The 27,918-nt window shown below is 44.1% G+C and overlaps 21 non-coding genes across 21 annotated transcripts; all 21 read right to left on the bottom strand.

Annotated features, from left to right (window-relative positions):
• Positions 1-798: 798 nt before the first annotated feature.
• Positions 799-871, bottom strand: Trnar-ucu (transfer RNA arginine (anticodon UCU)). The gene has a single exon. It is a non-coding gene; the product is annotated as a tRNA-Arg (tRNA).
• A 1,227-nt stretch (positions 872-2,098) lies between these two features.
• Trnar-ucu (transfer RNA arginine (anticodon UCU)) lies at positions 2,099-2,171 on the bottom strand. The gene has a single exon. It is a non-coding gene; the product is annotated as a tRNA-Arg (tRNA).
• A 1,227-nt stretch (positions 2,172-3,398) lies between these two features.
• On the bottom strand, positions 3,399-3,471 carry Trnar-ucu (transfer RNA arginine (anticodon UCU)). The gene has a single exon. It is a non-coding gene; the product is annotated as a tRNA-Arg (tRNA).
• Positions 3,472-4,698: 1,227 nt separating this feature from the next.
• On the bottom strand, positions 4,699-4,771 carry Trnar-ucu (transfer RNA arginine (anticodon UCU)). The gene has a single exon. It is a non-coding gene; the product is annotated as a tRNA-Arg (tRNA).
• A 1,227-nt stretch (positions 4,772-5,998) lies between these two features.
• On the bottom strand, positions 5,999-6,071 carry Trnar-ucu (transfer RNA arginine (anticodon UCU)). Its single transcript has one exon. It is a non-coding gene; the product is annotated as a tRNA-Arg (tRNA).
• A 1,227-nt stretch (positions 6,072-7,298) lies between these two features.
• Trnar-ucu (transfer RNA arginine (anticodon UCU)) lies at positions 7,299-7,371 on the bottom strand. The gene has a single exon. It is a non-coding gene; the product is annotated as a tRNA-Arg (tRNA).
• A 1,227-nt stretch (positions 7,372-8,598) lies between these two features.
• On the bottom strand, positions 8,599-8,671 carry Trnar-ucu (transfer RNA arginine (anticodon UCU)). The gene has a single exon. It is a non-coding gene; the product is annotated as a tRNA-Arg (tRNA).
• A 1,227-nt stretch (positions 8,672-9,898) lies between these two features.
• Trnar-ucu (transfer RNA arginine (anticodon UCU)) lies at positions 9,899-9,971 on the bottom strand. Its single transcript has one exon. It is a non-coding gene; the product is annotated as a tRNA-Arg (tRNA).
• Positions 9,972-11,198: 1,227 nt separating this feature from the next.
• Trnar-ucu (transfer RNA arginine (anticodon UCU)) lies at positions 11,199-11,271 on the bottom strand. Its single transcript has one exon. It is a non-coding gene; the product is annotated as a tRNA-Arg (tRNA).
• A 1,227-nt stretch (positions 11,272-12,498) lies between these two features.
• Positions 12,499-12,571, bottom strand: Trnar-ucu (transfer RNA arginine (anticodon UCU)). The gene has a single exon. It is a non-coding gene; the product is annotated as a tRNA-Arg (tRNA).
• Positions 12,572-13,798: 1,227 nt separating this feature from the next.
• Trnar-ucu (transfer RNA arginine (anticodon UCU)) lies at positions 13,799-13,871 on the bottom strand. Its single transcript has one exon. It is a non-coding gene; the product is annotated as a tRNA-Arg (tRNA).
• Positions 13,872-15,098: 1,227 nt separating this feature from the next.
• Positions 15,099-15,171, bottom strand: Trnar-ucu (transfer RNA arginine (anticodon UCU)). Its single transcript has one exon. It is a non-coding gene; the product is annotated as a tRNA-Arg (tRNA).
• Positions 15,172-16,398: 1,227 nt separating this feature from the next.
• On the bottom strand, positions 16,399-16,471 carry Trnar-ucu (transfer RNA arginine (anticodon UCU)). Its single transcript has one exon. It is a non-coding gene; the product is annotated as a tRNA-Arg (tRNA).
• A 1,227-nt stretch (positions 16,472-17,698) lies between these two features.
• Positions 17,699-17,771, bottom strand: Trnar-ucu (transfer RNA arginine (anticodon UCU)). Its single transcript has one exon. It is a non-coding gene; the product is annotated as a tRNA-Arg (tRNA).
• A 1,227-nt stretch (positions 17,772-18,998) lies between these two features.
• Trnar-ucu (transfer RNA arginine (anticodon UCU)) lies at positions 18,999-19,071 on the bottom strand. Its single transcript has one exon. It is a non-coding gene; the product is annotated as a tRNA-Arg (tRNA).
• Positions 19,072-20,297: 1,226 nt separating this feature from the next.
• On the bottom strand, positions 20,298-20,370 carry Trnar-ucu (transfer RNA arginine (anticodon UCU)). Its single transcript has one exon. It is a non-coding gene; the product is annotated as a tRNA-Arg (tRNA).
• A 1,227-nt stretch (positions 20,371-21,597) lies between these two features.
• Trnar-ucu (transfer RNA arginine (anticodon UCU)) lies at positions 21,598-21,670 on the bottom strand. The gene has a single exon. It is a non-coding gene; the product is annotated as a tRNA-Arg (tRNA).
• Positions 21,671-22,897: 1,227 nt separating this feature from the next.
• On the bottom strand, positions 22,898-22,970 carry Trnar-ucu (transfer RNA arginine (anticodon UCU)). Its single transcript has one exon. It is a non-coding gene; the product is annotated as a tRNA-Arg (tRNA).
• A 1,227-nt stretch (positions 22,971-24,197) lies between these two features.
• Trnar-ucu (transfer RNA arginine (anticodon UCU)) lies at positions 24,198-24,270 on the bottom strand. Its single transcript has one exon. It is a non-coding gene; the product is annotated as a tRNA-Arg (tRNA).
• Positions 24,271-25,497: 1,227 nt separating this feature from the next.
• Positions 25,498-25,570, bottom strand: Trnar-ucu (transfer RNA arginine (anticodon UCU)). The gene has a single exon. It is a non-coding gene; the product is annotated as a tRNA-Arg (tRNA).
• A 1,227-nt stretch (positions 25,571-26,797) lies between these two features.
• On the bottom strand, positions 26,798-26,870 carry Trnar-ucu (transfer RNA arginine (anticodon UCU)). Its single transcript has one exon. It is a non-coding gene; the product is annotated as a tRNA-Arg (tRNA).
• Between the last annotated feature and the right edge of the window lie 1,048 nt (positions 26,871-27,918).

Here is a 27,918-nt window from a genome sequence, read left to right as displayed (position 1 = left end):
TGTGCCCTGTTAGCACATTTACCAGGAACGTTAGCTGCATCACCTCCCTGGCAATTTCATGCCGTCCTCGAAGCGTCAGCCATTGCTTGGTGACAGTGTGTTTCGATGAGACGTGGACAGATGATGCATCTCTCTCGCCGTCAGTTATAGGCGGGAATCATACTTAATGTAGTTTTCTGCAAGCGTCAGCGGAGCGTCAGACATCTCTGTCTGGTCTTCTCCCTTCATGTATCCAGCAAGCCCCCTCCTGACAGTCTCCAGTAAAAGCCCCCTGTGCTGAAGCGAAAATTGCCGCCGTTTCTATAGATACAGAGTGCCATTGTTTAATGGGAACAGTTAAGGACCCATAGTACAATATCTTGTTGTGAAACAGTCTACTTTTCTCACTTGTGGCAGAGGAAACTGAAACCCTCTCACCTTGGGCTGGAAGAATTAAAGATCATGACTGGGATTACGTACATTGACTCGTGAAGTAATACAAACTTATTTCACTCTTCATTGTATTTGCTTCTGTACAAAATGTGCGTTCTATTGCTATATTTCTATCTGTAGGTAAAAATTGGGCATTGAAAGAAAATTTGCGTGAACAGGCACGTGAAGATATGGTTCCGTTTGTACAGCATTTACACATAACAGCGTCATGGATAACAGATCTACGAGAATTTTGCTTGTGTGTGTAAGGTCAACATATTTAAGCATAGAACTGAGGTCACAACAATTTTCACCTTTTGAAGACGCTTGTGGTTACCCATATGTCAATACCCATCTCGTGATCGGCACATATTTTTAAAAATTGCCCGTCCCTTGTGGGGATCGAACCCACGACCTTTGGATTAGAAGTCCAACGCGCTATCCTCTGCGCCAAAGGGACACTGTCCAAGCGACGGGCTCAGATGTCAGAGATTCTGCAAGACATGACCCGTGCTACAAGTCTCGCGTTACTTTCCTGATAGGCTTACTTTCATATTTCTCTGAAGCAATTACATCAAAGACTCATTATTTATGTAACAGACACGATACATCGCTCCGAATCGCTCTATTTACCATGGCCCTACTGATTGAAACACCTGCGTATTGACAGAGTTGCTCTGTACAATCGTAGTAACACAGTCCTGCTATTACATTCGCTCACGTGCGCTGCTTACAGATAAGTGGGAATTACGTTCTTTAGAACAGCATCCACTCACAAAGTGGTAAACGACACACTGGAAACACTGTATGATTAGTCACATTTTTTGACTTTGGTTGACTGCTGTGTCACAGCCGGTCCCCATCATATGTATACACTCCAACGGACGTGTGTGCCCTGTTAGCACATTTACCAGGAACGTTAGCTGCATCACCTCCCTGGCAATTTCATGCCGTCCTCGAAGCGTCAGCCATTGCTTGGTGACAGTGTGTTTCGATGAGACGTGGACAGATGATGCATCTCTCTCGCCGTCAGTTATAGGCGGGAATCATACTTAATGTAGTTTTCTGCAAGCGTCAGCGGAGCGTCAGACATCTCTGTCTGGTCTTCTCCCTTCATGTATCCAGCAAGCCCCCTCCTGACAGTCTCCAGTAAAAGCCCCCTGTGCTGAAGCGAAAATTGCCGCCGTTTCTATAGATACAGAGTGCCATTGTTTAATGGGAACAGTTAAGGACCCATAGTACAATATCTTGTTGTGAAACAGTCTACTTTTCTCACTTGTGGCAGAGGAAACTGAAACCCTCTCACCTTGGGCTGGAAGAATTAAAGATCATGACTGGGATTACGTACATTGACTCGTGAAGTAATACAAACTTATTTCACTCTTCATTGTATTTGCTTCTGTACAAAATGTGCGTTCTATTGCTATATTTCTATCTGTAGGTAAAAATTGGGCATTGAAAGAAAATTTGCGTGAACAGGCACGTGAAGATATGGTTCCGTTTGTACAGCATTTACACATAACAGCGTCATGGATAACAGATCTACGAGAATTTTGCTTGTGTGTGTAAGGTCAACATATTTAAGCATAGAACTGAGGTCACAACAATTTTCACCTTTTGAAGACGCTTGTGGTTACCCATATGTCAATACCCATCTCGTGATCGGCACATATTTTTAAAAATTGCCCGTCCCTTGTGGGGATCGAACCCACGACCTTTGGATTAGAAGTCCAACGCGCTATCCTCTGCGCCAAAGGGACACTGTCCAAGCGACGGGCTCAGATGTCAGAGATTCTGCAAGACATGACCCGTGCTACAAGTCTCGCGTTACTTTTCTGATAGGCTTACTTTCATATTTCTCTGAAGCAATTACATCAAAGACTCATTATTTATGTAACAGACACGATACATCGCTCCGAATCGCTCTATTTACCATGGCCCTACTGATTGAAACACCTGCGTATTGACAGAGTTGCTCTGTACAATCGTAGTAACACAGTCCTGCTATTACATTCGCTCACGTGCGCTGCTTACAGATAAGTGGGAATTACGTTCTTTAGAACAGCATCCACTCACAAAGTGGTAAACGACACACTGGAAACACTGTATGATTAGTCACATTTTTTGACTTTGGTTGACTGCTGTGTCACAGCCGGTCCCCATCATATGTATACACTCCAACGGACGTGTGTGCCCTGTTAGCACATTTACCAGGAACGTTAGCTGCATCACCTCCCTGGCAATTTCATGCCGTCCTCGAAGCGTCAGCCATTGCTTGGTGACAGTGTGTTTCGATGAGACGTGGACAGATGATGCATCTCTCTCGCCGTCAGTTATAGGCGGGAATCATACTTAATGTAGTTTTCTGCAAGCGTCAGCGGAGCGTCAGACATCTCTGTCTGGTCTTCTCCCTTCATGTATCCAGCAAGCCCCCTCCTGACAGTCTCCAGTAAAAGCCCCCTGTGCTGAAGCGAAAATTGCCGCCGTTTCTATAGATACAGAGTGCCATTGTTTAATGGGAACAGTTAAGGACCCATAGTACAATATCTTGTTGTGAAACAGTCTACTTTTCTCACTTGTGGCAGAGGAAACTGAAACCCTCTCACCTTGGGCTGGAAGAATTAAAGATCATGACTGGGATTACGTACATTGACTCGTGAAGTAATACAAACTTATTTCACTCTTCATTGTATTTGCTTCTGTACAAAATGTGCGTTCTATTGCTATATTTCTATCTGTAGGTAAAAATTGGGCATTGAAAGAAAATTTGCGTGAACAGGCACGTGAAGATATGGTTCCGTTTGTACAGCATTTACACATAACAGCGTCATGGATAACAGATCTACGAGAATTTTGCTTGTGTGTGTAAGGTCAACATATTTAAGCATAGAACTGAGGTCACAACAATTTTCACCTTTTGAAGACGCTTGTGGTTACCCATATGTCAATACCCATCTCGTGATCGGCACATATTTTTAAAAATTGCCCGTCCCTTGTGGGGATCGAACCCACGACCTTTGGATTAGAAGTCCAACGCGCTATCCTCTGCGCCAAAGGGACACTGTCCAAGCGACGGGCTCAGATGTCAGAGATTCTGCAAGACATGACCCGTGCTACAAGTCTCGCGTTACTTTTCTGATAGGCTTACTTTCATATTTCTCTGAAGCAATTACATCAAAGACTCATTATTTATGTAACAGACACGATACATCGCTCCGAATCGCTCTATTTACCATGGCCCTACTGATTGAAACACCTGCGTATTGACAGAGTTGCTCTGTACAATCGTAGTAACACAGTCCTGCTATTACATTCGCTCACGTGCGCTGCTTACAGATAAGTGGGAATTACGTTCTTTAGAACAGCATCCACTCACAAAGTGGTAAACGACACACTGGAAACACTGTATGATTAGTCACATTTTTTGACTTTGGTTGACTGCTGTGTCACAGCCGGTCCCCATCATATGTATACACTCCAACGGACGTGTGTGCCCTGTTAGCACATTTACCAGGAACGTTAGCTGCATCACCTCCCTGGCAATTTCATGCCGTCCTCGAAGCGTCAGCCATTGCTTGGTGACAGTGTGTTTCGATGAGACGTGGACAGATGATGCATCTCTCTCGCCATCAGTTATAGGCGGGAATCATACTTAATGTAGTTTTCTGCAAGCGTCAGCGGAGCGTCAGACATCTCTGTCTGGTCTTCTCCCTTCATGTATCCAGCAAGCCCCCTCCTGACAGTCTCCAGTAAAAGCCCCCTGTGCTGAAGCGAAAATTGCCGCCGTTTCTATAGATACAGAGTGCCATTGTTTAATGGGAACAGTTAAGGACCCATAGTACAATATCTTGTTGTGAAACAGTCTACTTTTCTCACTTGTGGCAGAGGAAACTGAAACCCTCTCACCTTGGGCTGGAAGAATTAAAGATCATGACTGGGATTACGTACATTGACTCGTGAAGTAATACAAACTTATTTCACTCTTCATTGTATTTGCTTCTGTACAAAATGTGCGTTCTATTGCTATATTTCTATCTGTAGGTAAAAATTGGGCATTGAAAGAAAATTTGCGTGAACAGGCACGTGAAGATATGGTTCCGTTTGTACAGCATTTACACATAACAGCGTCATGGATAACAGATCTACGAGAATTTTGCTTGTGTGTGTAAGGTCAACATATTTAAGCATAGAACTGAGGTCACAACAATTTTCACCTTTTGAAGACGCTTGTGGTTACCCATATGTCAATACCCATCTCGTGATCGGCACATATTTTTAAAAATTGCCCGTCCCTTGTGGGGATCGAACCCACGACCTTTGGATTAGAAGTCCAACGCGCTATCCTCTGCGCCAAAGGGACACTGTCCAAGCGACGGGCTCAGATGTCAGAGATTCTGCAAGACATGACCCGTGCTACAAGTCTCGCGTTACTTTTCTGATAGGCTTACTTTCATATTTCTCTGAAGCAATTACATCAAAGACTCATTATTTATGTAACAGACACGATACATCGCTCCGAATCGCTCTATTTACCATGGCCCTACTGATTGAAACACCTGCGTATTGACAGAGTTGCTCTGTACAATCGTAGTAACACAGTCCTGCTATTACATTCGCTCACGTGCGCTGCTTACAGATAAGTGGGAATTACGTTCTTTAGAACAGCATCCACTCACAAAGTGGTAAACGACACACTGGAAACACTGTATGATTAGTCACATTTTTTGACTTTGGTTGACTGCTGTGTCACAGCCGGTCCCCATCATATGTATACACTCCAACGGACGTGTGTGCCCTGTTAGCACATTTACCAGGAACGTTAGCTGCATCACCTCCCTGGCAATTTCATGCCGTCCTCGAAGCGTCAGCCATTGCTTGGTGACAGTGTGTTTCGATGAGACGTGGACAGATGATGCATCTCTCTCGCCGTCAGTTATAGGCGGGAATCATACTTAATGTAGTTTTCTGCAAGCGTCAGCGGAGCGTCAGACATCTCTGTCTGGTCTTCTCCCTTCATGTATCCAGCAAGCCCCCTCCTGACAGTCTCCAGTAAAAGCCCCCTGTGCTGAAGCGAAAATTGCCGCCGTTTCTATAGATACAGAGTGCCATTGTTTAATGGGAACAGTTAAGGACCCATAGTACAATATCTTGTTGTGAAACAGTCTACTTTTCTCACTTGTGGCAGAGGAAACTGAAACCCTCTCACCTTGGGCTGGAAGAATTAAAGATCATGACTGGGATTACGTACATTGACTCGTGAAGTAATACAAACTTATTTCACTCTTCATTGTATTTGCTTCTGTACAAAATGTGCGTTCTATTGCTATATTTCTATCTGTAGGTAAAAATTGGGCATTGAAAGAAAATTTGCGTGAACAGGCACGTGAAGATATGGTTCCGTTTGTACAGCATTTACACATAACAGCGTCATGGATAACAGATCTACGAGAATTTTGCTTGTGTGTGTAAGGTCAACATATTTAAGCATAGAACTGAGGTCACAACAATTTTCACCTTTTGAAGACGCTTGTGGTTACCCATATGTCAATACCCATCTCGTGATCGGCACATATTTTTAAAAATTGCCCGTCCCTTGTGGGGATCGAACCCACGACCTTTGGATTAGAAGTCCAACGCGCTATCCTCTGCGCCAAAGGGACACTGTCCAAGCGACGGGCTCAGATGTCAGAGATTCTGCAAGACATGACCCGTGCTACAAGTCTCGCGTTACTTTTCTGATAGGCTTACTTTCATATTTCTCTGAAGCAATTACATCAAAGACTCATTATTTATGTAACAGACACGATACATCGCTCCGAATCGCTCTATTTACCATGGCCCTACTGATTGAAACACCTGCGTATTGACAGAGTTGCTCTGTACAATCGTAGTAACACAGTCCTGCTATTACATTCGCTCACGTGCGCTGCTTACAGATAAGTGGGAATTACGTTCTTTAGAACAGCATCCACTCACAAAGTGGTAAACGACACACTGGAAACACTGTATGATTAGTCACATTTTTTGACTTTGGTTGACTGCTGTGTCACAGCCGGTCCCCATCATATGTATACACTCCAACGGACGTGTGTGCCCTGTTAGCACATTTACCAGGAACGTTAGCTGCATCACCTCCCTGGCAATTTCATGCCGTCCTCGAAGCGTCAGCCATTGCTTGGTGACAGTGTGTTTCGATGAGACGTGGACAGATGATGCATCTCTCTCGCCGTCAGTTATAGGCGGGAATCATACTTAATGTAGTTTTCTGCAAGCGTCAGCGGAGCGTCAGACATCTCTGTCTGGTCTTCTCCCTTCATGTATCCAGCAAGCCCCCTCCTGACAGTCTCCAGTAAAAGCCCCCTGTGCTGAAGCGAAAATTGCCGCCGTTTCTATAGATACAGAGTGCCATTGTTTAATGGGAACAGTTAAGGACCCATAGTACAATATCTTGTTGTGAAACAGTCTACTTTTCTCACTTGTGGCAGAGGAAACTGAAACCCTCTCACCTTGGGCTGGAAGAATTAAAGATCATGACTGGGATTACGTACATTGACTCGTGAAGTAATACAAACTTATTTCACTCTTCATTGTATTTGCTTCTGTACAAAATGTGCGTTCTATTGCTATATTTCTATCTGTAGGTAAAAATTGGGCATTGAAAGAAAATTTGCGTGAACAGGCACGTGAAGATATGGTTCCGTTTGTACAGCATTTACACATAACAGCGTCATGGATAACAGATCTACGAGAATTTTGCTTGTGTGTGTAAGGTCAACATATTTAAGCATAGAACTGAGGTCACAACAATTTTCACCTTTTGAAGACGCTTGTGGTTACCCATATGTCAATACCCATCTCGTGATCGGCACATATTTTTAAAAATTGCCCGTCCCTTGTGGGGATCGAACCCACGACCTTTGGATTAGAAGTCCAACGCGCTATCCTCTGCGCCAAAGGGACACTGGCCAAGCGACGGGCTCAGATGTCAGAGATTCTGCAAGACATGACCCGTGCTACAAGTCTCGCGTTACTTTTCTGATAGGCTTACTTTCATATTTCTCTGAAGCAATTACATCAAAGACTCATTATTTATGTAACAGACACGATACATCGCTCCGAATCGCTCTATTTACCATGGCCCTACTGATTGAAACACCTGCGTATTGACAGAGTTGCTCTGTACAATCGTAGTAACACAGTCCTGCTATTACATTCGCTCACGTGCGCTGCTTACAGATAAGTGGGAATTACGTTCTTTAGAACAGCATCCACTCACAAAGTGGTAAACGACACACTGGAAACACTGTATGATTAGTCACATTTTTTGACTTTGGTTGACTGCTGTGTCACAGCCGGTCCCCATCATATGTATACACTCCAAGGGACGTGTGTGCCCTGTTAGCACATTTACCAGGAACGTTAGCTGCATCACCTCCCTGGCAATTTCATGCCGTCCTCGAAGCGTCAGCCATTGCTTGGTGACAGTGTGTTTCGATGAGACGTGGACAGATGATGCATCTCTCTCGCCGTCAGTTATAGGCGGGAATCATACTTAATGTAGTTTTCTGCAAGCGTCAGCGGAGCGTCAGACATCTCTGTCTGGTCTTCTCCCTTCATGTATCCAGCAAGCCCCCTCCTGACAGTCTCCAGTAAAAGCCCCCTGTGCTGAAGCGAAAATTGCCGCCGTTTCTATAGATACAGAGTGCCATTGTTTAATGGGAACAGTTAAGGACCCATAGTACAATATCTTGTTGTGAAACAGTCTACTTTTCTCACTTGTGGCAGAGGAAACTGAAACCCTCTCACCTTGGGCTGGAAGAATTAAAGATCATGACTGGGATTACGTACATTGACTCGTGAAGTAATACAAACTTATTTCACTCTTCATTGTATTTGCTTCTGTACAAAATGTGCGTTCTATTGCTATATTTCTATCTGTAGGTAAAAATTGGGCATTGAAAGAAAATTTGCGTGAACAGGCACGTGAAGATATGGTTCCGTTTGTACAGCATTTACACATAACAGCGTCATGGATAACAGATCTACGAGAATTTTGCTTGTGTGTGTAAGGTCAACATATTTAAGCATAGAACTGAGGTCACAACAATTTTCACCTTTTGAAGACGCTTGTGGTTACCCATATGTCAATACCCATCTCGTGATCGGCACATATTTTTAAAAATTGCCCGTCCCTTGTGGGGATCGAACCCACGACCTTTGGATTAGAAGTCCAACGCGCTATCCTCTGCGCCAAAGGGACACTGTCCAAGCGACGGGCTCAGATGTCAGAGATTCTGCAAGACATGACCCGTGCTACAAGTCTCGCGTTACTTTTCTGATAGGCTTACTTTCATATTTCTCTGAAGCAATTACATCAAAGACTCATTATTTATGTAACAGACACGATACATCGCTCCGAATCGCTCTATTTACCATGGCCCTACTGATTGAAACACCTGCGTATTGACAGAGTTGCTCTGTACAATCGTAGTAACACAGTCCTGCTATTACATTCGCTCACGTGCGCTGCTTACAGATAAGTGGGAATTACGTTCTTTAGAACAGCATCCACTCACAAAGTGGTAAACGACACACTGGAAACACTGTATGATTAGTCACATTTTTTGACTTTGGTTGACTGCTGTGTCACAGCCGGTCCCCATCATATGTATACACTCCAACGGACGTGTGTGCCCTGTTAGCACATTTACCAGGAACGTTAGCTGCATCACCTCCCTGGCAATTTCATGCCGTCCTCGAAGCGTCAGCCATTGCTTGGTGACAGTGTGTTTCGATGAGACGTGGACAGATGATGCATCTCTCTCGCCGTCAGTTATAGGCGGGAATCATACTTAATGTAGTTTTCTGCAAGCGTCAGCGGAGCGTCAGACATCTCTGTCTGGTCTTCTCCCTTCATGTATCCAGCAAGCCCCCTCCTGACAGTCTCCAGTAAAAGCCCCCTGTGCTGAAGCGAAAATTGCCGCCGTTTCTATAGATACAGAGTGCCATTGTTTAATGGGAACAGTTAAGGACCCATAGTACAATATCTTGTTGTGAAACAGTCTACTTTTCTCACTTGTGGCAGAGGAAACTGAAACCCTCTCACCTTGGGCTGGAAGAATTAAAGATCATGACTGGGATTACGTACATTGACTCGTGAAGTAATACAAACTTATTTCACTCTTCATTGTATTTGCTTCTGTACAAAATGTGCGTTCTATTGCTATATTTCTATCTGTAGGTAAAAATTGGGCATTGAAAGAAAATTTGCGTGAACAGGCACGTGAAGATATGGTTCCGTTTGTACAGCATTTACACATAACAGCGTCATGGATAACAGATCTACGAGAATTTTGCTTGTGTGTGTAAGGTCAACATATTTAAGCATAGAACTGAGGTCACAACAATTTTCACCTTTTGAAGACGCTTGTGGTTACCCATATGTCAATACCCATCTCGTGATCGGCACATATTTTTAAAAATTGCCCGTCCCTTGTGGGGATCGAACCCACGACCTTTGGATTAGAAGTCCAACGCGCTATCCTCTGCGCCAAAGGGACACTGTCCAAGCGACGGGCTCAGATGTCAGAGATTCTGCAAGACATGACCCGTGCTACAAGTCTCGCGTTACTTTTCTGATAGGCTTACTTTCATATTTCTCTGAAGCAATTACATCATAGACTCATTATTTATGTAACAGACACAATACATCGCTCCGAATCGCTCTATTTACCATGGCCCTACTGATTGAAACACCTGCGTATTGACAGAGTTGCTCTGTACAATCGTAGTAACACAGTCCTGCTATTACATTCGCTCACGTGCGCTGCTTACAGATAAGTGGGAATTACGTTCTTTAGAACAGCATCCACTCACAAAGTGGTAAATGACACACTGGAAACACTGTATGATTAGTCACATTTTTTGACTTTGGTTGACTGCTGTGTCACAGCCGGTCCCCATCATATGTATACACTCCAACATACGTGTGTGCCCTGTTAGCACATTTACCAGGAACGTTAGCTGCATCACCTCCCTGGCAATTTCATGCTGTCCTCGAAGCGTCAGCCATTGCTTGGTGACAGTGTGTTTCGATGAGACGTGGACAGATGATGCATCTCTCTCGCCGTCAGTTATAGGCGGGAATCATACTTAATGTAGTTTTCTGCAAGCGTCAGCGGAGCGTCAGACATCTCTGTCTGGTCTTCTCCCTTCATGTATCCAGCAAGCCCCCTCCTGACAGTCTCCAGTAAAAGCCCCCTGTGCTGAAGCGAAAATTGCCGCCGTTTCTATAGATACAGAGTGCCATTGTTTAATGGGAACAGTTAAGGACCCATAGTACAATATCTTGTTGTGAAACAGTCTACTTTTCTCACTTGTGGCAGAGGAAACTGAAACCCTCTCACCTTGGGCTGGAAGAATTAAAGATCATGACTGGGATTACGTACATTGACTCGTGAAGTAATACAAACTTATTTCACTCTTCATTGTATTTGCTTCTGTACAAAATGTGCGTTCTATTGCTATATTTCTATCTGTAGGTAAAAATTGGGCATTGAAAGAAAATTTGCGTGAACAGGCACGTGAAGATATGGTTCCGTTTGTACAGCATTTACACATAACAGCGTCATGGATAACAGATCTACGAGAATTTTGCTTGTGTGTGTAAGGTCAACATATTTAAGCATAGAACTGAGGTCACAACAATTTTCACCTTTTGAAGACACTTGTGGTTACCCATATGTCAATACCCATCTCGTGATCGGCACATATTTTTAAAAATTGCCCGTCCCTTGTGGGGATCGAACCCACGACCTTTGGATTAGAAGTCCAACGCGCTATCCTCTGCGCCAAAGGGACACTGTCCAAGCGACGGGCTCAGATGTCAGAGATTCTGCAAGACATGACCCGTGCTACAAGTCTCGCGTTACTTTTCTGATAGGCTTACTTTCATATTTCTCTGAAGCAATTACATCAAAGACTCATTATTTATGTAACAGACACGATACATCGCTCCGAATCGCTCTATTTACCATGGCCCTACTGATTGAAACACCTGCGTATTGACAGAGTTGCTCTGTACAATCGTAGTAACACAGTCCTGCTATTACATTCGCTCACGTGCGCTGCTTACAGATAAGTGGGAATTACGTTCTTTAGAACAGCATCCACTCACAAAGTGGTAAACGACACACTGGAAACACTGTATGATTAGTCACATTTTTTGACTTTGGTTGACTGCTGTGTCACAGCCGGTCCCCATCATATGTATACACTCCAACGGACGTGTGTGCCCTGTTAGCACATTTACCAGGAACGTTAGCTGCATCACCTCCCTGGCAATTTCATGCCGTCCTCGAAGCGTCAGCCATTGCTTGGTGACAGTGTGTTTCGATGAGACGTGGACAGATGATGCATCTCTCTCGCCGTCAGTTATAGGCGGGAATCATACTTAATGTAGTTTTCTGCAAGCGTCAGCGGAGCGTCAGGCATCTCTGTCTGGTCTTCTCCCTTCATGTATCCAGCAAGCCCCCTCCTGACAGTCTCCAGTAAAAGCCCCCTGTGCTGAAGCGAAAATTGCCGCCGTTTCTATAGATACAGAGTGCCATTGTTTAATGGGAACAGTTAAGGACCCATAGTACAATATCTTGTTGTGAAACAGTCTACTTTTCTCACTTGTGGCAGAGGAAACTGAAACCCTCTCACCTTGGGCTGGAAGAATTAAAGATCATGACTGGGATTACGTACATTGACTCGTGAAGTAATACAAACTTATTTCACTCTTCATTGTATTTGCTTCTGTACAAAATGTGCGTTCTATTGCTATATTTCTATCTGTAGGTAAAAATTGGGCATTGAAAGAAAATTTGCGTGAACAGGCACGTGAAGATATGGTTCCGTTTGTACAGCATTTACACATAACAGCGTCATGGATAACAGATCTACGAGAATTTTGCTTGTGTGTGTAAGGTCAACATATTTAAGCATAGAACTGAGGTCACAACAATTTTCACCTTTTGAAGACGCTTGTGGTTACCCATATGTCAATACCCATCTCGTGATCGGCACATATTTTTAAAAATTGCCCGTCCCTTGTGGGGATCGAACCCACGACCTTTGGATTAGAAGTCCAACGCGCTATCCTCTGCGCCAAAGGGACACTGTCCAAGCGATGGGCTCAGATGTCAGAGATTCTGCAAGACATGACCCGTGCTACAAGTCTCGCGTTACTTTTCTGATAGGCTTACTTTCATATTTCTCTGAAGCAATTACATCAAAGACTCATTATTTATGTAACAGACACGATACATCGCTCCGAATCGCTCTATTTACCATGGCCCTACTGATTGAAACACCTGCGTATTGACAGAGTTGCTCTGTACAATCGTAGTAACACAGTCCTGCTATTACATTCGCTCACGTGCGCTGCTTACAGATAAGTGGGAATTACGTTCTTTAGAACAGCATCCACTCACAAAGTGGTAAACGACACACTGGAAACACTGTATGATTAGTCACATTTTTTGACTTTGGTTGACTGCTGTGTCACAGCCGGTCCCCATCATATGTATACACTCCAACGGACGTGTGTGCCCTGTTAGCACATTTACCAGGAACGTTAGCTGCATCACCTCCCTGGCAATTTCATGCCGTCCTCGAAGCGTCAGCCATTGCTTGGTGACAGTGTGTTTCGATGAGACGTGGACAGATGATGCATCTCTCTCGCCGTCAGTTATAGGCGGGAATCATACTTAATGTAGTTTTCTGCAAGCGTCAGCGGAGCGTCAGACATCTCTGTCTGGTCTTCTCCCTTCATGTATCGAGCAAGCCCCCTCCTGACAGTCTCCAGTAAAAGCCCCCTGTGCTGAAGCGAAAATTGCCGCCGTTTCTATAGATACAGAGTGCCATTGTTTAATGGGAACAGTTAAGGACCCATAGTACAATATCTTGTTGTGAAACAGTCTACTTTTCTCACTTGTGGCAGAGGAAACTGAAACCCTCTCACCTTGGGCTGGAAGAATTAAAGATCATGACTGGGATTACGTACATTGACTCGTGAAGTAATACAAACTTATTTCACTCTTCATTGTATTTGCTTCTGTACAAAATGTGCGTTCTATTGCTATATTTCTATCTGTAGGTAAAAATTGGGCATTGAAAGAAAATTTGCGTGAACAGGCACGTGAAGATATGGTTCCGTTTGTACAGCATTTACACATAACAGCGTCATGGATAACAGATCTACGAGAATTTTGCTTGTGTGTGTAAGGTCAACATATTTAAGCATAGAACTGAGGTCACAACAATTTTCACCTTTTGAAGACGCTTGTGGTTACCCATATGTCAATACCCATCTCGTGATCGGCACATATTTTTAAAAATTGCCCGTCCCTTGTGGGGATCGAACCCACGACCTTTGGATTAGAAGTCCAACGCGCTATCCTCTGCGCCAAAGGGACACTGTCCAAGCGACGGGCTCAGATGTCAGAGATTCTGCAAGACATGACCCGTGCTACAAGTCTCGCGTTACTTTTCTGATAGGCTTACTTTCATATTTCTCTGAAGCAATTACATCAAAGACTCATTATTTATGTAACAGACACGATACATCGCTCCGAATCGCTCTATTTACCATGGCCCTACTGATTGAAACACCTGCGTATTGACAGAGTTGCTCTGTACAATCGTAGTAACACAGTCCTGCTATTACATTCGCTCACGTGCGCTGCTTACAGATAAGTGGGAATTACGTTCTTTAGAACAGCATCCACTCACAAAGTGGTAAACGACACACTGGAAACACTGTATGATTAGTCACATTTTTTGACTTTGGTTGACTGCTGTGTCACAGCCGGTCCCCATCATATGTATACACTCCAACGGACGTGTGTGCCCTGTTAGCACATTTACCAGGAACGTTAGCTGCATCACCTCCCTGGCAATTTCATGCCGTCCTCGAAGCGTCAGCCATTGCTTGGTGACAGTGTGTTTCGATGAGACGTGGACAGATGATGCATCTCTCTCGCCGTCAGTTATAGGCGGGAATCATACTTAATGTAGTTTTCTGCAAGCGTCAGCGGAGCGTCAGACATCTCTGTCTGGTCTTCTCCCTTCATGTATCCAGCAAGCCCCCTCCTGACAGTCTCCAGTAAAAGCCCCCTGTGCTGAAGCGAAAATTGCCGCCGTTTCTATAGATACAGAGTGCCATTGTTTAATGGGAACAGTTAAGGACCCATAGTACAATATCTTGTTGTGAAACAGTCTACTTTTCTCACTTGTGGCAGAGGAAACTGAAACCCTCTCACCTTGGGCTGGAAGAATTAAAGATCATGACTGGGATTACGTACATTGACTCGTGAAGTAATACAAACTTATTTCACTCTTCATTGTATTTGCTTCTGTACAAAATGTGCGTTCTATTGCTATATTTCTATCTGTAGGTAAAAATTGGGCATTGAAAGAAAATTTGCGTGAACAGGCACGTGAAGATATGGTTCCGTTTGTACAGCATTTACACATAACAGCGTCATGGATAACAGATCTACGAGAATTTTGCTTGTGTGTGTAAGGTCAACATATTTAAGCATAGAACTGAGGTCACAACAATTTTCACCTTTTGAAGACGCTTGTGGTTACCCATATGTCAATACCCATCTCGTGATCGGCACATATTTTTAAAAATTGCCCGTCCCTTGTGGGGATCGAACCCACGACCTTTGGATTAGAAGTCCAACGCGCTATCCTCTGCGCCAAAGGGACACTGTCCAAGCGACGGGCTCAGATGTCAGAGATTCTGCAAGACATGACCCGTGCTACAAGTCTCGCGTTACTTTTCTGATAGGCTTACTTTCATATTTCTCTGAAGCAATTACATCAAAGACTCATTATTTATGTAACAGACACGATACATCGCTCCGAATCGCTCTATTTACCATGGCCCTACTGATTGAAACACCTGCGTATTGACAGAGTTGCTCTGTACAATCGTAGTAACACAGTCCTGCTATTACATTCGCTCACGTGCGCTGCTTACAGATAAGTGGGAATTACGTTCTTTAGAACAGCATCCACTCACAAAGTGGTAAACGACACACTGGAAACACTGTATGATTAGTCACATTTTTTGACTTTGGTTGACTGCTGTGTCACAGCCGGTCCCCATCATATGTATACACTCCAACGGACGTGTGTGCCCTGTTAGCACATTTACCAGGAACGTTAGCTGCATCACCTCCCTGGCAATTTCATGCCGTCCTCGAAGCGTCAGCCATTGCTTGGTGACAGTGTGTTTCGATGAGACGTGGACAGATGATGCATCTCTCTCGCCGTCAGTTATAGGCGGGAATCATACTTAATGTAGTTTTCTGCAAGCGTCAGCGGAGCGTCAGACATCTCTGTCTGGTCTTCTCCCTTCATGTATCCAGCAAGCCCCCTCCTGACAGTCTCCAGTAAAAGCCCCCTGTGCTGAAGCGAAAATTGCCGCCGTTTCTATAGATACAGAGTGCCATTGTTTAATGGGAACAGTTAAGGACCCATAGTACAATATCTTGTTGTGAAACAGTCTACTTTTCTCACTTGTGGCAGAGGAAACTGAAACCCTCTCACCTTGGGCTGGAAGAATTAAAGATCATGACTGGGATTACGTACATTGACTCGTGAAGTAATACAAACTTATTTCACTCTTCATTGTATTTGCTTCTGTACAAAATGTGCGTTCTATTGCTATATTTCTATCTGTAGGTAAAAATTGGGCATTGAAAGAAAATTTGCGTGAACAGGCACGTGAAGATATGGTTCCGTTTGTACAGCATTTACACATAACAGCGTCATGGATAACAGATCTACGAGAATTTTGCTTGTGTGTGTAAGGTCAACATATTTAAGCATAGAACTGAGGTCACAACAATTTTCACCTTTTGAAGACGCTTGTGGTTACCCATATGTCAATACCCATCTCGTGATCGGCACATATTTTTAAAAATTGCCCGTCCCTTGTGGGGATCGAACCCACGACCTTTGGATTAGAAGTCCAACGCGCTATCCTCTGCGCCAAAGGGACACTGTCCAAGCGACGGGCTCAGATGTCAGAGATTCTGCAAGACATGACCCGTGCTACAAGTCTCGCGTTACTTTTCTGATAGGCTTACTTTCATATTTCTCTGAAGCAATTACATCAAAGACTCATTATTTATGTAACAGACACGATACATCGCTCCGAATCGCTCTATTTACCATGGCCCTACTGATTGAAACACCTGCGTATTGACAGAGTTGCTCTGTACAATCGTAGTAACACAGTCCTGCTATTACATTCGCTCACGTGCGCTGCTTACAGATAAGTGGGAATTACGTTCTTTAGAACAGCATCCACTCACAAAATGGTAAACGACACACTGGAAACACTGTATGATTAGTCACATTTTTTGACTTTGGTTGACTGCTGTGTCACAGCCGGTCCCCATCATATGTATACACTCCAACGGACGTGTGTGCCCTGTTAGCACATTTACCAGGAACGTTAGCTGCATCACCTCCCTGGCAATTTCATGCCGTCCTCGAAGCGTCAGCCATTGCTTGGTGACAGTGTGTTTCGATGAGACGTGGACAGATGATGCATCTCTCTCGCCGTCAGTTATAGGCGGGAATCATACTTAATGTAGTTTTCTGCAAGCGTCAGCGGAGCGTCAGACATCTCTGTCTGGTCTTCTCCCTTCATGTATCCAGCAAGCCCCCTCCTGACAGTCTCCAGTAAAAGCCCCCTGTGCTGAAGCGAAAATTGCCGCCGTTTCTATAGATACAGAGTGCCATTGTTTAATGGGAACAGTTAAGGACCCATAGTACAATATCTTGTTGTGAAACAGTCTACTTTTCTCACTTGTGGCAGAGGAAACTGAAACCCTCTCACCTTGGGCTGGAAGAATTAAAGATCATGACTGGGATTACGTACATTGACTCGTGAAGTAATACAAACTTATTTCACTCTTCATTGTATTTGCTTCTGTACAAAATGTGCGTTCTATTGCTATATTTCTATCTGTAGGTAAAAATTGGGCATTGAAAGAAAATTTGCGTGAACAGGCACGTGAAGATATGGTTCCGTTTGTACAGCATTTACACATAACAGCGTCATGGATAACAGATCTACGAGAATTTTGCTTGTGTGTGTAAGGTCAACATATTTAAGCATAGAACTGAGGTCACAACAATTTTCACCTTTTGAAGACGCTTGTGGTTACCCATATGTCAATACCCATCTCGTGATCGGCACATATTTTTAAAAACTGCCCGTCCCTTGTGGGGATCGAACCCACGACCTTTGGATTAGAAGTCCAACGCGCTATCCTCTGCGCCAAAGGGACACTGTCCAAGCGACGGGCTCAGATGTCAGAGATTCTGCAAGACATGACCCGTGCTACAAGTCTCGCGTTACTTTTCTGATAGGCTTACTTTCATATTTCTCTGAAGCAATTACATCAAAGACTCATTATTTATGTAACAGACACGATACATCGCTCCGAATCGCTCTATTTACCATGGCCCTACTGATTGAAACACCTGCGTATTGACAGAGTTGCTCTGTACAATCGTAGTAACACAGTCCTGCTATTACATTCGCTCACGTGCGCTGCTTACAGATAAGTGGGAATTACGTTCTTTAGAACAGCATCCACTCACAAAGTGGTAAACGACACACTGGAAACACTGTATGATTAGTCACATTTTTTGACTTTGGTTGACTGCTGTGTCACAGCCGGTCCCCATCATATGTATACACTCCAACGGACGTGTGTGCCCTGTTAGCACATTTACCAGGAACGTTAGCTGCATCACCTCCCTGGCAATTTCATGCCGTCCTCGAAGCGTCAGCCATTGCTTGGTGACAGTGTGTTTCGATGAGACGTGGACAGATGATGCATCTCTCTCGCCGTCAGTTATAGGCGGGAATCATACTTAACGTAGTTTTCTGCAAGCATCAGCGGAGCGTCAGACATCTCTGTCTGGTCTTCTCCCTTCATGTATCCAGCAAGCCCCCTCCTGACAGTCTCCAGTAAAAGCCCCCTGTGCTGAAGCGAAAATTGCCGCCGTTTCTATAGATACAGAGTGCCATTGTTTAATGGGAACAGTTAAGGACCCATAGTACAATATCTTGTTGTGAAACAGTCTACTTTTCTCACTTGTGGCAGAGGAAACTGAAACCCTCTCACCTTGGGCTGGAAGAATTAAAGATCATGACTGGGATTACGTACATTGACTCGTGAAGTAATACAAACTTATTTCACTCTTCATTGTATTTGCTTCTGTACAAAATGTGCGTTCTATTGCTATATTTCTATCTGTAGGTAAAAATTGGGCATTGAAAGAAAATTTGCGTGAACAGGCACGTGAAGATATGGTTCCGTTTGTACAGCATTTACACATAACAGCGTCATGGATAACAGATCTACGAGAATTTTGCTTGTGTGTGTAAGGTCAACATATTTAAGCATAGAACTGAGGTCACAACAATTTTCACCTTTTGAAGACGCTTGTGGTTACCCATATGTCAATACCCATCTCGTGATCGGCACATATTTTTAAAAATTGCCCGTCCCTTGTGGGGATCGAACCCACGACCTTTGGATTAGAAGTCCAACGCGCTATCCTCTGCGCCAAAGGGACACTGTCCAAGCGACGGCCTCAGATGTCAGAGATTCTGCAAGACATGACCCGTGCTACAAGTCTCGCGTTACTTTTCTGATAGGCTTACTTTCATATTTCTCTGAAGCAATTACATCAAAGACTCATTATTTATGTAACAGACACGATACATCGCTCCGAATCGCTCTATTTACCATGGCCCTACTGATTGAAACACCTGCGTATTGACAGAGTTGCTCTGTACAATCGTAGTAACACAGTCCTGCTATTACATTCGCTCACGTGCGCTGCTTACAGATAAGTGGGAATTACGTTCTTTAGAACAGCATCCACTCACAAAGTGGTAAACGACACACTGGAAACACTGTATGATTAGTCACATTTTTTGACTTTGGTTGACTGCTGTGTCACAGCCGGTCCCCATCATATGTATACACTCCAACGGACGTGTGTGCCCTGTTAGCACATTTACCAGGAACGTTAGCTGCATCACCTCCCTGGCAATTTCATGCCGTCCTCGAAGCGTCAGCCATTGCTTGGTGACAGTGTGTTTCGATGAGACGTGGACAGATGATGCATCTCTCTCGCCGTCAGTTATAGGCGGGAATCATACTTAATGTAGTTTTCTGCAAGCGTCAGCGGAGCGTCAGACATCTCTGTCTGGTCTTCTCCCTTCATGTATCCAGCAAGCCCCCTCCTGACAGTCTCCAGTAAAAGCCCCCTGTGCTGAAGCGAAAATTGCCGCCGTTTCTATAGATACAGAGTGCATTGTTTAATGGGAACAGTTAAGGACCCATAGTACAATATCTTGTTGTGAAACAGTCTACTTTTCTCACTTGTGGCAGAGGAAACTGAAACCCTCTCACCTTGGGCTGGAAGAATTAAAGATCATGACTGGGATTACGTACATTGACTCGTGAAGTAATACAAACTTATTTCACTCTTCATTGTATTTGCTTCTGTACAAAATGTGCGTTCTATTGCTATATTTCTATCTGTAGGTAAAAATTGGGCATTGAAAGAAAATTTGCGTGAACAGGCACGTGAAGATATGGTTCCGTTTGTACAGCATTTACACATAACAGCGTCATGGATAACAGATCTACGAGAATTTTGCTTGTGTGTGTAAGGTCAACATATTTAAGCATAGAACTGAGGTCACAACAATTTTCACCTTTTGAAGACGCTTGTGGTTACCCATATGTCAATACCCATCTCGTGATCGGCACATATTTTTAAAAATTGCCCGTCCCTTGTGGGGATCGAACCCACGACCTTTGGATTAGAAGTCCAACGCGCTATCCTCTGCGCCAAAGGGACACTGTCCAAGCGACGGGCTCAGATGTCAGAGATTCTGCAAGACATGACCCGTGCTACAAGTCTCGCGTTACTTTTCTGATAGGCTTACTTTCATATTTCTCTGAAGCAATTACATCAAAGACTCATTATTTATGTAACAGACACGATACATCGCTCCGAATCGCTCTATTTACCATGGCCCTACTGATTGAAACACCTGTGTATTGACAGAGTTGCTCTGTACAATCGTAGTAACACAGTCCTGCTATTACATTCGCTCACGTGCGCTGCTTACAGATAAGTGGGAATTACGTTCTTTAGAACAGCATCCACTCACAAAGTGGTAAACGACACACTGGAAACACTGTATGATTAGTCACATTTTTTGACTTTGGTTGACTGCTGTGTCACAGCCGGTCCCCATCATATGTATACACTCCAACGGACGTGTGTGCCCTGTTAGCACATTTACCAGGAACGTTAGCTGCATCACCTCCCTGGCAATTTCATGCCGTCCTCGAAGCGTCAGCCATTGCTTGGTGACAGTGTGTTTCGATGAGACGTGGACAGATGATGCATCTCTCTCGCCGTCAGTTATAGGCGGGAATCATACTTAATGTAGTTTTCTGCAAGCGTCAGCGGAGTGTCAGACATCTCTGTCTGGTCTTCTCCCTTCATGTATCCAGCAAGCCCCCTCCTGACAGTCTCCAGTAAAAGCCCCCTGTGCTGAAGCGAAAATTGCCGCCGTTTCTATAGATACAGAGTGCCATTGTTTAATGGGAACAGTTAAGGACCCAAAGTACAATATCTTGTTGTGAAACAGTCTACTTTTCTCACTTGTGGCAGAGGAAACTGAAACCCTCTCACCTTGGGCTGGAAGAATTAAAGATCATGACTGGGATTACGTACATTGACTCGTGAAGTAATACAAACTTATTTCACTCTTCATTGTATTTGCTTCTGTACAAAATGTGCGTTCTATTGCTATATTTCTATCTGTAGGTAAAAATTGGGCATTGAAAGAAAATTTGCGTGAACAGGCACGTGAAGATATGGTTCCGTTTGTACAGCATTTACACATAACAGCGTCATGGATAACAGATCTACGAGAATTTTGCTTGTGTGTGTAAGGTCAACATATTTAAGCATAGAACTGAGGTCACAACAATTTTCACCTTTTGAAGACGCTTGTGGTTACCCATATGTCAATACCCATCTCGTGATCGGCACATATTTTTAAAAATTGCCCGTCCCTTGTGGGGATCGAACCCACGACCTTTGGATTAGAAGTCCAACGCGCTATCCTCTGCGCCAAAGGGACACTGTCCAAGCGACGGGCTCAGATGTCAGAGATTCTGCAAGACATGACCCGTGCTACAAGTCTCGCGTTACTTTTCTGATAGGCTTACTTTCATATTTCTCTGAAGCAATTACATCAAAGACTCATTATTTATGTAACAGACACGATACATCGCTCCGAATCGCTCTATTTACCATGGCCCTACTGATTGAAACACCTGCGTATTGACAGAGTTGCTCTGTACAATCGCAGTAACACAGTCCTGCTATTACATTCGCTCACGTGCGCTGCTTACAGATAAGTGGGAATTACGTTCTTTAGAACAGCATCCACTCACAAAGTGGTAAACGACACACTGGAAACACTGTATGATTAGTCACATTTTTTGACTTTGGTTGACTGCTGTGTCACAGCCGGTCCCCATCATATGTATACACTCCAACGGACGTGTGTGCCCTGTTAGCACATTTACCAGGAACGTTAGCTGCATCACCTCCCTGGCAATTTCATGCCGTCCTCGAAGCGTCAGCCATTGCTTGGTGACAGTGTGTTTCGATGAGACGTGGACAGATGATGCATCTCTCTCGCCGTCAGTTATAGGCGGGAATCGTACTTAATGTAGTTTTCTGCAAGCGTCAGCGGAGCGTCAGACATCTCTGTCTGGTCTTCTCCCTTCATGTATCCAGCAAGCCCCCTCCTGACAGTCTCCAGTAAAAGCTCCCTGTGCTGAAGCGAAAATTGCCGCCGTTTCTATAGATACAGAGTGCCATTGTTTAATGGGAACAGTTAAGGACCCATAGTACAATATCTTGTTGTGAAACAGTCTACTTTTCTCACTTGTGGCAGAGGAAACTGAAACCCTCTCACCTTGGGCTGGAAGAATTAAAGATCATGACTGGGATTACGTACATTGACTCGTGAAGTAATACAAACTTATTTCACTCTTCATTGTATTTGCTTCTGTACAAAATGTGCGTTCTATTGCTATATTTCTATCTGTAGGTAAAAATTGGGCATTGAAAGAAAATTTGCGTGAACAGGCACGTGAAGATATGGTTCCGTTTGTACAGCATTTACACATAACAGCGTCATGGATAACAGATCTACGAGAATTTTGCTTGTGTGTGTAAGGTCAACATATTTAAGCATAGAACTGAGGTCACAACAATTTTCACCTTTTGAAGACGCTTGTGGTTACCCATATGTCAATACCCATCTCGTGATCGGCACATATTTTTAAAAATTGCCCGTCCCTTGTGGGGATCGAACCCACGACCTTTGGATTAGAAGTCCAACGCGCTATCCTCTGCGCCAAAGGGACACTGTCCAAGCGACGGGCTCAGATGTCAGAGATTCTGCAAGACATGACCCGTGCTACAAGTCTCGCGTTACTTTTCTGATAGGCTTACTTTCATATTTCTCTGAAGCAATTACATCAAAGACTCATTATTTATGTAACAGACACGATACATCGCTCCGAATCGCTCTATTTACCATGGCCCTACTGATTGAAACACCTGCGTATTGACAGAGTTGCTCTGTACAATCGTAGTAACACAGTCCTGCTATTACATTCGCTCACGTGCGCTGCTTACAGATAAGTGGGAATTACGTTCTTTAGAACAGCATCCACTCACAAAGTGGTAAACGACACACTGGAAACACTGTATGATTAGTCACATTTTTTGACTTTGGTTGACTGCTGTGTCACAGCCGGTCCCCATCATATGTATACACTCCAACGGACGTGTGTGCCCTGTTAGCACATTTACCAGGAACGTTAGCTGCATCACCTCCCTGGCAATTTCATGCCGTCCTCGAAGCGTCAGCCATTGCTTGGTGACAGTGTGTTTCGATGAGACGTGGACAGATGATGCATCTCTCTCGCCGTCAGTTATAGGCGGGAATCATACTTAACGTAGTTTTCTGCAAGCGTCAGCGGAGCGTCAGACATCTCTGTCTGGTCTTCTCCCTTCATGTATCCAGCAAGCCCCCTCCTGACAGTCTCCAGTAAAAGCCCCCTGTGCTGAAGCGAAAATTGCCGCCGTTTCTATAGATACAGAGTGCCATTGTTTAATGGGAACAGTTAAGGACCCATAGTACAATATCTTGTTGTGAAACAGTCTACTTTTCTCACTTGTGGCAGAGGAAACTGAAACCCTCTCACCTTGGGCTGGAAGAATTAAAGATCATGACTGGGATTACGTACATTGACTCGTGAAGTAATACAAACTTATTTCACTCTTCATTGTATTTGCTTCTGTACAAAATGTGCGTTCTATTGCTATATTTCTATCTGTAGGTAAAAATTGGGCATTGAAAGAAAATTTGCGTGAACAGGCACGTGAAGATATGGTTCCGTTTGTACAGCATTTACACATAACAGCGTCATGGATAACAGATCTACGAGAATTTTGCTTGTGTGTGTAAGGTCAACATATTTAAGCATAGAACTGAGGTCACAACAATTTTCACCTTTTGAAGACGCTTGTGGTTACCCATATGTCAATACCCATCTCGTGATCGGCACATATTTTTAAAAATTGCCCGTCCCTTGTGGGGATCGAACCCACGACCTTTGGATTAGAAGTCCAACGCGCTATCCTCTGCGCCAAAGGGACACTGTCCAAGCGACGGGCTCAGATGTCAGAGATTCTGCAAGACATGACCCGTGCTACAAGTCTCGCGTTACTTTTCTGATAGGCTTACTTTCATATTTCTCTGAAGCAATTACATCAAAGACTCATTATTTATGTAACAGACACGATACATCGCTCCGAATCGCTCTATTTACCATGGCCCTACTGATTGAAACACCTGCGTATTGACAGAGTTGCTCTGTACAATCGTAGTAACACAGTCCTGCTATTACATTCGCTCACGTGCGCTGCTTACAGATAAGTGGGAATTACGTTCTTTAGAACAGCATCCACTCACAAAGTGGTAAACGACACACTGGAAACACTGTATGATTAGTCACATTTTTTGACTTTGGTTGACTGCTGTGTCACAGCCGGTCCCCATCATATGTATACACTCCAACGGACGTGTGTGCCCTGTTAGCACATTTACCAGGAACGTTAGCTGCATCACCTCCCTGGCAATTTCATGCCGTCCTCGAAGCGTCAGCCATTGCTTGGTGACAGTGTGTTTCGATGAGACGTGGACAGATGATGCATCTCTCTCGCCGTCAGTTATAGGCGGGAATCATACTTAATGTAGTTTTCTGCAAGCGTCAGCGGAGTGTCAGACATCTCTGTCTGGTCTTCTCCCTTCATGTATCCAGCAAGCCCCCTCCTGACAGTCTCCAGTAAAAGCCCCCTGTGCTGAAGCGAAAATTGCCGCCGTTTCTATAGATACAGAGTGCCATTGTTTAATGGGAACAGTTAAGGACCCAAAGTACAATATCTTGTTGTGAAACAGTCTACTTTTCTCACTTGTGGCAGAGGAAACTGAAACCCTCTCACCTTGGGCTGGAAGAATTAAAGATCATGACTGGGATTACGTACATTGACTCGTGAAGTAATACAAACTTATTTCACTCTTCATTGTATTTGCTTCTGTACAAAATGTGCGTTCTATTGCTATATTTCTATCTGTAGGTAAAAATTGGGCATTGAAAGAAAATTTGCGTGAACAGGCACGTGAAGATATGGTTCCGTTTGTACAGCATTTACACATAACAGCGTCATGGATAACAGATCTACGAGAATTTTGCTTGTGTGTGTAAGGTCAACATATTTAAGCATAGAACTGAGGTCACAACAATTTTCACCTTTTGAAGACGCTTGTGGTTACCCATATGTCAATACCCATCTCGTGATCGGCACATATTTTTAAAAATTGCCCGTCCCTTGTGGGGATCGAACCCACGACCTTTGGATTAGAAGTCCAACGCGCTATCCTCTGCGCCAAAGGGACACTGTCCAAGCGACGGGCTCAGATGTCAGAGATTCTGCAAGACATGACCCGTGCTACAAGTCTCGCGTTACTTTTCTGATAGGCTTACTTTCATATTTCTCTGAAGCAATTACATCAAAGACTCATTATTTATGTAACAGACACGATACATCGCTCCGAATCGCTCTATTTACCATGGCCCTACTGATTGAAACACCTGCGTATTGACAGAGTTGCTCTGTACAATCGTAGTAACACAGTCCTGCTATTACATTCGCTCACGTGCGCTGCTTACAGATAAGTGGGAATTACGTTCTTTAGAACAGCATCCACTCACAAAGTGGTAAACGACACACTGGAAACACTGTATGATTAGTCACATTTTTTGACTTTGGTTGACTGCTGTGTCACAGCCGGTCCCCATCATATGTATACACTCCAACGGACGTGTGTGCCCTGTTAGCACATTTACCAGGAACGTTAGCTGCATCACCTCCCTGGCAATTTCATGCCGTCCTCGAAGCGTCAGCCATTGCTTGGTGACAGTGTGTTTCGATGAGACGTGGACAGATGATGCATCTCTCTCGCCGTCAGTTATAGGCGGGAATCATACTTAATGTAGTTTTCTGCAAGCGTCAGCGGAGCGTCAGACATCTCTGTCTGGTCTTCTCCCTTCATGTATCCAGCAAGCCCCCTCCTGACAGTCTCCAGTAAAAGCCCCCTGTGCTGAAGCGAAAATTGCCGCCGTTTCTATAGATACAGAGTGCCATTGTTTAATGGGAACAGTTAAGGACCCATAGTACAATATCTTGTTGTGAAACAGTCTACTTTTCTCACTTGTGGCAGAGGAAACTGAAACCCTCTCACCTTGGGCTGGAAGAATTAAAGATCATGACTGGGATTACGTACATTGACTCGTGAAGTAATACAAACTTATTTCACTCTTCATTGTATTTGCTTCTGTACAAAATGTGCGTTCTATTGCTATATTTCTATCTGTAGGTAAAAATTGGGCATTGAAAGAAAATTTGCGTGAACAGGCACGTGAAGATATGGTTCCGTTTGTACAGCATTTACACATAACAGCGTCATGGATAACAGATCTACGAGAATTTTGCTTGTGTGTGTAAGGTCAACATATTTAAGCATAGAACTGAGGTCACAACAATTTTCACCTTTTGAAGACGCTTGTGGTTACCCATATGTCAATACCCATCTCGTGATCGGCACATATTTTTAAAAATTGCCCGTCCCTTGTGGGGATCGAACCCACGACCTTTGGATTAGAAGTCCAACGCGCTATCCTCTGCGCCAAAGGGACACTGTCCAAGCGACGGGCTCAGATGTCAGAGATTCTGCAAGACATGACCCGTGCTACAAGTCTCGCGTTACTTTTCTGATAGGCTTACTTTCATATTTCTCTGAAGCAATTACATCAAAGACTCATTATTTATGTAACAGACACGATACATCGCTCCGAATCGCTCTATTTACCATGGCCCTACTGATTGAAACACCTGCGTATTGACAGAGTTGCTCTGTACAATCGTAGTAACACAGTCCTGCTATTACATTCGCTCACGTGCGCTGCTTACAGATAAGTGGGAATTACGTTCTTTAGAACAGCATCCACTCACAAAGTGGTAAACGACACACTGGAAACACTGTATGATTAGTCACATTTTTTGACTTTGGTTGACTGCTGTGTCACAGCCGGTCCCCATCATATGTATACACTCCAACGGACGTGTGTGCCCTGTTAGCACATTTACCAGGAACGTTAGCTGCATCACCTCCCTGGCAATTTCATGCCGTCCTCGAAGCGTCAGCCATTGCTTGGTGACAGTGTGTTTCGATGAGACGTGGACAGATGATGCATCTCTCTCGCCGTCAGTTATAGGCGGGAATCATACTTAATGTAGTTTTCTGCAAGCGTCAGCGGAGCGTCAGACATCTCTGTCTGGTCTTCTCCCTTCATGTATCCAGCAAGCCCCCTCCTGACAGTCTCCAGTAAAAGCCCCCTGTGCTGAAGCGAAAATTGCCGCCGTTTCTATAGATACAGAGTGCCATTGTTTAATGGGAACAGTTAAGGACCCATAGTACAATATCTTGTTGTGAAACAGTCTACTTTTCTCACTTGTGGCAGAGGAAACTGAAACCCTCTCACCTTGGGCTGGAAGAATTAAAGATCATGACTGGGATTACGTACATTGACTCGTGAAGTAATACAAACTTATTTCACTCTTCATTGTATTTGCTTCTGTACAAAATGTGCGTTCTATTGCTATATTTCTATCTGTAGGTAAAAATTGGGCATTGAAAGAAAATTTGCGTGAACAGGCACGTGAAGATATGGTTCCGTTTGTACA

The sequence above is a fragment of the Schistocerca serialis genome, chromosome 1, assembly GCF_023864345.2.
Source record: "Schistocerca serialis cubense isolate TAMUIC-IGC-003099 chromosome 1, iqSchSeri2.2, whole genome shotgun sequence".
In the NCBI taxonomy this organism is placed as follows: domain Eukaryota; kingdom Metazoa; phylum Arthropoda; class Insecta; order Orthoptera; family Acrididae; genus Schistocerca; species Schistocerca serialis.
The sequence above is the reverse complement of the archived record's forward strand: the minus strand, read 5'-3'. Positions and strand labels throughout refer to the sequence as shown.